Consider the following 7,852-nt stretch of genomic DNA (forward strand, 5'->3'; position numbering starts at 1 on the left):
TTCTTGCCATTAGCGGTGTGACGTTATAATCCTCTGCCCCCTCCCCCGCCATTTGCTGCTACTGAGCATGCTCAGTAACTATTGCTGAAGCCGCTGCCCCCCCTTCGGGGTGTAATGGGCCCCTGCGGCAAATAGCCGGGCGGGGGCCAAACTCGCTGCAGCCGGAGAGAGGGGCCGAGGGGAGCAGCCGGGGGGGGTTAGAACCGGGTTGCGGCACAGAGGGGAGAGTTCCCCTTTGAGCCCCACCCCGCTGCACGCACCGCCCTGGGTCCCCCCGCACCATGGCAGCCCCCTGAGTCCCCCTGCAGCACGTCATCCCCCCTGGGCCCCCCCGCAGCACATCATCCCCCCTGGGCCCCCCCGCAGCACATCATCCCCCCCTGGGACCCCCCGCAGCATGGCACCCCTCTGAACCCTCCTGCTGCACAGGGCCAATCTCTGAGCCCCCCCACTGCACGGTGTCCTCTAACTCCCAGCCTGACATCTCCCAAGGAGCCCCTCCCCCTCGATGCAGTGCCCCCCACTGAGCCACGCCCTGCAACATGGTGTCGGGGAGTCGAACCCAGACGGCACGGTTCGTTGTCTGACCGCAAAGAGACAGGCAACACCAGCAAGGTCCAAACACAAGCTCTTTACTGAAGAGTGCACACAACAATAGAGAGCGGCCCGTCTCCAGAGAGAACCAGCCCCGATTACAATAACTAGTAAGGTTATATAGACAGTTCCGTCGGGTCATAGTTAAAACAACCCAACCCCCCTTTATTAGTTAGAAAGCTTCTAATATTCATGCATATCTATCTTCTTTGACACTACAAACAATTCGTGATGCCTCAGCAACTTCTTATGAGCTTTATTGTCATGCACCAGAAACTAGGAGAAAGGAGGGAGTTAAGAACAGATGAAGAACAGAAACAGGGAGTGGAGACTGCAAGTTTCCATATGTCCAAACAAACTGTTCCTAGCACTTCTGGTACAAGAATGCGGCCCCCACCTCTTATCTCATTCTCTGCAGCTCAAGCAAGCATGCCCTCAGGTTTCACAGAGAGACAGGAATGGCCCAGCAACTACTGTTAGCCTAACTTTGGCTAAGCTGGCCAAACAATGTTCTATACTCCATATTTTTGGGCCTAACAATGGCACCCAGCACCCATCCCACTCCCCACAGCCAGCACTGACTAAGGTGGGGAGAGTGACCCCAGTGAACCCTCTGTTCTACTCCCTGTCGTACAGCACCCCCTGTGCTGCACTGGGGCCAGCACTGACTGCAAGGGGAGAGCGCCTCCCCTGCCCCATCAAGCTCTTACACACGTGCTGCTCCTTGCAGCACAGCGCCCAGTAGTACCATATTGGGGCCTGGAGGCCAGCACTGATTCAGAAGGGAAAGCATCCCCTGCTGACTCCCACATACACCCAGAAGCCGCTCCCTGCAGAACAACACCCCCCTCGCACCACCCTGGCTGCAAATGCCCCTCTTGAGTTTCCCCTTGACAGTCACACAGTGCCCCCACACCCACACAATGCTGGAAGGAACTCTGGGTTCTGTCCTGATTTCCAGGGCAGGAGCGCCACCGATAGTAATCTAATCGGAGCAAGTATAAATCAGTGGAGAAAAAGAACATTCCCACCTCACTTTGTTTACTGTAAGACTTGCAAATAACTACCCACATACACATGCCTCCGACGAAGTGGGCATTCACCCACGAAAGCTTATGCTCCAATACATGTGTTAGTCTTAAAGGTGCCACAGGACTCTCTGTTGCTTTTTACCCACATACAGTAACAGCAGACATTTCCCCAACATGGTTATCGCAATGATTTTTTTAATTAAAATGTTGCCCCTTTAAAATTACCCTGAAAATTAATCTGAACCTTACATTGTGTATTATTTTTCCTCCTTTCACTTTGACTTAATTCAGATTTCATTCCTGACAGGGCTCAAAATACTCTCAGATTTAGATTTGCTGAGATATTTTATACCTAAAAAAAATCATTGGAAGGAAGTTAAGTCTGTTCAGATATCAATAGGCGTATACCATTTCTGCTAGTAAATGCATGCGTATAAATGCATGTGCACACTGCTATAAATCAATATACATTTTAAGCCATGGTGATGATAATCCTTTGAGATTCATTAGCTCACTGATGCTTTGACATTTATTAACCAGAAGTGGCCTGTGAGCAAAGGGTTTAGAAATCGTGGAAGTAGGATGGATTAGTCACAGTCTGATGTCAGCTGTTAGATACTTGACCTGGGCTGGGGTTTTCACACCATAGTGCTAAATTTACAGCTCCGGGATAGGGTTGCTGAGGCTACTGATTTTGCCACAGAAAGCTTGTCATTTTGGCAGTAACGTGACAGAACGCGTTTGTCTCCAGAGGAGGGCACTGCATCCACATGTTACGTCTTTACAATGAGATGGAGAGCCCTACAACATGCAGCCAGTCATCTCAGATCTTCCTATGTGGCAGCTAAAACAAGCAGCACAATTACAAGAATGGGCCTGAAATCACATTTTGCTTGTTAACTGTGAAATTTGATTTTGTCTGGAGGAGGAGATCTTCCTGCCTTGTGATCAACCAAACACCAGGCGTTACAAGTCACAGCACTAAAGGAATAAAAAGCTGCCTGTGTTTTATTTCCTTTAGTAAGTTTATAAAGTAACATTTCCCTGATTAACCAGTTGAGTGCTAATTAACATGCCAGGCGAGCAACATAAAAAGGCACCTCCATTATTTATTATCACTCATGTATCAAGACACTATTGTGCTAGGTGCTCTGCAAACACAGAATTAAAAGATAGTCTCTGTCCCGAGATCTGACAATCCAGCGCTGCTCCATGTACCAGGCTGCCTATGCCCCCACTGATCTGCTGCTCTCCTACTACCAGTAGCACTCCAATAATGGAGTAAAATTTGCCACACAAGTTATATATTTTTCTCTCTCAATAGACTTGTGTGTCAGTGACAAAGCTGCAAGAAGCTTTCCATTTACCTTTCATTTACTCTAGTAGTAACCCATAAACTCCCATGTCTGGCCATACCTTCCTTCCTGGTTTAAGGCCTCTCTTCAGAGCCTTTTGAATTGCCTACAAAGTTTGCTACGGAAACACTCCTTTCCCCTGCCCTCAAACCCTGCAGGGAGTGATTTTGTGGCCTCCTCAGTATGATGTTTTTAAACAATGCAACAATTTTGAATAAATACTGCCCCATTTTGTTTCAGTAATTGTATTTATCACATGTGACAGGAAAATCTTCAGCAAACTACAATAATTATAGTATATAAAAGTAGATATATTTTATAATAGTTAAAAGACAAATATTTATTTTGAAAAAGCATCTTTGTTTGTTTGCCCAGCAAGCAGACTCCTTCACATAGTCAGCCCCCGCAGTGCTACACCCGGTGGGGGGGAACAGCTTGCTGAAAAAAATGCTTCCATTGCTCTGCCTCAGTGGCACTTGTCATCCACTACATTTTCCTTCTGAGTCAACGCTGAGCCAACACCTCAGATGCTTAGGGACAATGTGGTGCAGGAGGTGCGATCTGTCAGAAGAGACATAAAATAGAGGCCTTGACTATTTGTTGTTATTAAAAATCACATGGCCCTTTCTGTGAGAGGAGGCGTGTTCGTCATATGGCTAAATTCCAGTACAGGGGAGTACATTCTGCCAACCCATGTTCCCCTTGCAGTTTCAAATGGATATGATACTCTTCACTTCCTGTGCTAAACTGTAGTGCAGGGTTGCACTTTGTTTTATATAGTCTTGCACTACTAAAACAGCTGTTATGCTCCACTCCAGAAGACACTGCCTTTCAGTGATGCAGGAAGTGGTTCCTCTGCATCCCTACCTGAACAGGTGATAAATTAACAATTTAAAGCACTTGAGTCCTTCAGATGAAAGGTGCTAGAGAAGAACACAGGACTTTTATGTCTAGAAATATCCTGTTGCTCTAGTGTACTAGTTCACTGCTCTTTTGCATCCCTTTCCAAAATGCCGTCTTTCTGTTAAGGCTGTAAGGAAGTCTCTTCTCCTTACATATACCTCCATGTCCCATTCAAATCAGATGTTGTTACCTGTATAGTGCTGTCATACAATTCAAACAGCTGGGCAGTCACATGCTTTGCATCATGGGAAGGTTGTGCCCATAATATTCTCTGCTTTGCTGTGAGGCTGCAGCTCCTCAAAAGGACAGGACAAAAGGGACTATAACTTCAGAAGAAGGAATAAATACACTGTGGTTCTGTACAGTACTCATGCTTATAGAGAGCAGAACAGACTCCTCAGTCATTGTGCATAGTACAAAGGTAACAGCTCTTGATTTCGGGAGCACTGAAGAATATTTCAGGACTGTGTGTAGCAAACTTCATTCTAATTTAGTGCTGAGACTCCCAGCCATACCAGAGCAAGACATGATTTTTGCACGAGAGAAAATAACCAAAAAGTAAAATCTCCTTCAGTCCAAAGTAGACACAAACATTAAAAGGATTCTGTAGTTTGAGTCATTCAATATAGGGTCAGATTCTGATCTCACTCATTCCCGGGGGAAATCTGATACACAGGTGTAACTGAGGTCAGAATAAGGGACAAAATGTTTGGCCACTGATACCCTTTGATTAGAAGATTCTTGTGTTTAAGCCATGGGCCTGGATTAAATCCAGCCAGGCAACTTGTTTTAAAGTAAATATCCTGTACGCTGTTTGCTGGATACTAGCATAATATTGTTTTAATTTTTCTCATTTCTCCATTGGGAATAATCATCTTGTTGAAAAGAACAGTGATCTAACGAGAGACTTAACTTGAGAGTCAGAACAATGAATTCATTGCAGCTGTGTGAGAGGGGAACCAAGGCGGAATCCACAGGGGGTTTAGTTCATTTCAGAGTAAAAAGACAGAAGGGGAGGTGATATTGGGACACAGTTAAGAGTCAGAGATTAACACAGACTGGAACAGGAGGCAGAGCTCTCACTGCACTAGCCATAGAGAAAACGGAGCACTGCTTAACCAAACTATGGGGCAGAGATAGAGATCCTGTTGGCTGTTGACTGTGTTCTTCCTTACTTTAACACCTGGTAGGCAGGGGCCTCATTTCAGAAAATTTCTCTGTGTGTGTAGCACAGAGTCCCCTGGGCAAAGGGTTTCCCTGTTTACCAACAACTCTCAACTAAGACCTGACAAACTCAGTACACCAAATACATTCTTACAGGATAGTTATCCATAAAGAGTAATATGAACGGTATCTACAGATAACTTGTCAAGACTTCTAATCATTGTGAGGTGTATGTATGGATAATATTTAGGGAATAATGTATACTGAAAGTTTGCTTTATGGACTTTGAGTAGAAATTGGTCTCCAAGAGGTAATGTGTCTAGATGGTCACCCACTCAAGCAAGGAGCTGTCACCCCTCCCTAGTCTGCTGCAGAGGTAATGCAAAGCTCTATTGTCTACCCTTGCCACAGTCAACGGAAAACTGTCCGAGACAATCAAAACCACTTGAAGGTAGAAAAGAAACTGCAACAAGGCCAGAGTTCGCCCCCCTGCCCCTGAATAGAAACAAATGGCTGTTTTCAGTATAATAGAGCATAGAGCAAGGCACTGTGGATCCATTCACTGAGGATAACCCTGGCAGAGACAGGTGCTTTCATGAATGCTTGGATCCTGATTATTGAGAAACCAGCCAGCTTTACAACAATTGGGGGAAAGTTTATTAGATTGGCAAGGTGACAACTGATAAATGTAGACTCAGGTTCATGTTTTATGATTTTGTTTTGTAGTGTAACCACTTGTTTTCACCACTCTCACTTGATTCTGGTCAAACCTTTATTCTTTCTTAAATAAAAACGTCTTCTGTTTTGTTATAAGTGCTCACAAGCTCTGGGTGATTTACAGGAGCGGTGGCTTAAGGTAAAACTGATAAACCGGGGCACAGTGCTCTGTTGGTGGCAGAGGATCTGGAATTCTTGTGAGCAGCCAGTGCAAGGGGTTAGATATCACTGGGGAACGATTCAAAGGGATTTGAGGATTGGGGTGCACCTACTGTTAACCTGCAAGGCGAAGGAAGGGCTAGCATAAGCCCAGAGGGCTTATGTAGGGCTGGCAGTCTCAGGGAGCTGACACCCAATTACCACAAGAGAGACTCCCTCCCACTGGAGGCAGAGGCTAACAACGTGACTCAACATCATGGGTACCCCAAGGGGGGCAAAGTTGTGGCAGTACATAGAATATTCCCTGTTTCAAACAGCATCATGAATGAGAAGAATTAGGCAATTATTTCTAATGACTACGTCCAAAGTCTGGGGAGGCAAACTGAGATCGTGGGGGGCAACTGTTCCCCTTGACCAAAAACAAATGACACCCTGTCTGGTAGGAATGTATTTCTGCAACTTTTACCTGGAGATGCCAGAGGGACAATCTGGTGCCTGAGTTTATGGGTCTGCTTATCACCCTCTGCCAATATTTATTTAGCATAGATGATTGGTTTCATACTGAAAACAGCATACACCATTTGCTTTGCTTATAAACTTTGAGATGTCACACTAAATTAACCCTCTAAGTAGTGTGATATTATCTAAACTGAAAGTCGTCTTCTGCCAACAGGAAAATTACTTCTGCTAGAGGGCAGCCACCTGTGAATTTAAATCCTGGCTTGGTAGGGTTGGACTGGGCTTCAAAATGCATTCCAAATCCTCATGCTTTTTGGACTCTTTATTTTAACCACATTTTCTAAAAATCACTGTTGTCCCTGACAAGGGAGTAGGGAGGCATCTGAACCATTTAGCTAAGGTGACAATTTTAATGTGGAATGCAATCCCCCCTTCCCCCCATTGTGCAAAGATTTTGTGTACGTATGTGGAGAGGAAACATGAATCATAGCTCAGCTGGGGGATGGAAGAAGTGGAAGAAGAGGCAAGGAGATCAAAGGGAGGAAAGAAATTTAAAATTTGCATCAAGATCTTTCTATTCCATTTATTCCATAGTATTTAGTAGTATGCCAAGGTTGTGCACCTTCAGTGCACAGTTTGTACATTTGTTTCACTGAGGAGAGAATCAACAATAGGATTGTGTGCCACACATGATTAGATAGAGTGAAAATATGCCTGGTATCCACCGCACGCCAGAAGGCCACCTGTACAGAAATGTAATTTCCAAAAGTAGCGCCTTCAGCATGGGGTACCTGTGGAAATGGCATTGAAATACAGTGTGGGATATGTCATGACTTCCATGAGGAAGCAGTAGTACTATGTTTGCAGGATAGTGGGCAGGCCTGGGAATATTTCCTGCAGTAGTCGGGACATCTGGGGTTCTGCCTATATCGGCGCTTTTAAAGAGACAGCTTCACATTGACTGAAACTTGAAAAACATTAACGTTTCAGCTAAAAGGAACAGAGATGATTGATAATTTTTTCTGTTCCCTTATTAAGTTTGTAGAAGATCCATTCCTTCATCACCAGTTTGCTTTACTTCCTGCTTGCCATTGTCATATCATCACAAACCCGTATGTAAGACTTCACAGTCTGAGATATGATTGTGATGTCATACATTCAGCATTATGACCTCAATGAATAGGTAAATAAGAGGAGAAAGAATGGGCTGGATGGAAGATACTCTTTTAAGACACAAATATCTTTTGTAGCTATCAAAATATAAAAGGAAAATTGGGGTGTTTCACACTTAAAATTAATTTATCTAAATTTCACATTTGTTTCATAAAGATTTTCTCAGTATGAACATCCCTCTGTAACTTATCTGCAATAACATTTATATAGGAACTTTCATCCTAGAATCACAGAGCACCTTACAAGTACTAGCTAATTCTCAGGGAGGAATGAGGGACCGGAATTCGTACTTTTGGG

The sequence above is a fragment of the Emys orbicularis genome, chromosome 8 (assembly GCF_028017835.1).
Source record: "Emys orbicularis isolate rEmyOrb1 chromosome 8, rEmyOrb1.hap1, whole genome shotgun sequence".
Lineage (NCBI taxonomy): Eukaryota > Metazoa > Chordata > Testudines > Emydidae > Emys > Emys orbicularis.